Below are 1,411 nucleotides of genomic sequence, written 5' to 3'. Positions count from 1 at the left end.
ACACAGACAAAAATAAAATAAATAAAATAATTTAAAAATAAAAAATAATTAAAAAAAAAAAAAGCAGGGACAAGACGCCCAGCAGCGAGGGTGTGCGGTTTCGGGGCTGTGGGAAGGTCTTCGCGCCGTTCACAGCTGCTGTGGGAGGGAGCCACGTGGGCCCTGTGCACAAAACGGGGACAGTGGCTGGAGTGGGTGGGCTAAAGAGGCCCCTTTTGGGTCGAACAGATTTTAGATCACAACGCCTGGAGCAGGCAGCAGCCGCTGTTTGCACGGTCACCACCGCCCTCCGTCTGCTTATTTTACCGGTGTTTGTGATCCAACAGGGATTCAAAATTGGGAGAGCATACAAGTTTGTGCTTTACGTGTCCCAGGACTATCGTCTCACCCATCCTACTGTCTCCAAGGCCCACAGACAGGACAGCAGCAAAGAGCAGGCGGCCCCCATCGTCACGTCCAGAGTCACCTTGCCCAGGAGCCGCTGCACCTTCCCGGCCTTGCGGATGAGCAGCTTGCAGACCTGACCCTCTGTCAGGGTACAAGCACTCTCTACCAGCCTGGCTTCCCGGTCTTTCTCCTGCTTTGTAACCACCCTCTGTCCGCCCTCGCTCTGCGCCTCTGATTTGGTAGGCTCGACGTCCGGAGTGGGCGGCTGGCCGGGGAGCCAGTCTTGCAGCTGCAGGAACAGCAGCTCTTCCTCCTGCGTGAGGCTCAGCTTCCTGAAAGCTCTGCCACGGACATATCCTTCGGGAGGCCGGGGGTCTTCCTGGCTGCTCTGGGAGGAGGCTTCATCTTGCCCTCCTCCTCCTCATCTCGGGGCTCGTGGCTCGTCTTTCACTTTCACAGCAGGCCCCGCCCACCTCCACGTCCTCTTCCTTGAGCCAAGGTTTGACATCTGGTTCTTCATTCTCTTCCTTCAAAAGCCAGCCCGAGTGAGCCAGAAGCAGCTGCACAGGCATATTTCGAGCGTCATTCCTCAGCCCAGGGTCATCGATGAAATCATCCTTCTCCAGCGTGCACAGGATCTGTTTTGTTTCTTCATCTGTCTCCCTCGTGTCCTTTTTGATGTTGATGTTGTGAGAGGGCCCCATGTCCGACACATCCACAGTCTTAGCCCAGTTCCCCTTTTTCTTCATCATTTCAGCTGGGTCCTGCTCAAAGATGGAGTGGGACCGGAACACTTCTGGGCGCCCCCGGCCCTGTCCATGGCCCTCTCGCTGTCGGTCTCTATCCCTTTCACGCTTTTCCTTCTTGATGGTTACTTCTTCCTTGGGCTCTTCCTTGATATTACGACTGATATTTGGGGGGAAGGTTTTCTTCTTGAATCCCTGAGGGTGAGGTCCCTGGAGTGGATGGAGGGAAGGCGGTCCGGGGTGAGGGGAGGCACCGGCCTCCACAGGAAAAGACCCCC

At 55.6% G+C, this 1,411-nt stretch overlaps 1 pseudogene; it reads right to left on the bottom strand.

Moving 5' to 3' along the window:
• Positions 1-302: 302 nt before the first annotated feature.
• Positions 303-1,139, bottom strand: LOC137763797 (DNA-directed RNA polymerase III subunit RPC4 pseudogene; annotated as a pseudogene).
• Between the last annotated feature and the right edge of the window lie 272 nt (positions 1,140-1,411).

The sequence above is a fragment of the Eschrichtius robustus genome, chromosome 4, assembly GCF_028021215.1.
Source record: "Eschrichtius robustus isolate mEscRob2 chromosome 4, mEscRob2.pri, whole genome shotgun sequence".
In the NCBI taxonomy this organism is placed as follows: Eukaryota; Metazoa; Chordata; class Mammalia; order Artiodactyla; family Eschrichtiidae; genus Eschrichtius; species Eschrichtius robustus.
Note: the sequence above shows the minus strand (reverse complement) of the source record. Positions and strands in the feature narration are given on the sequence as shown.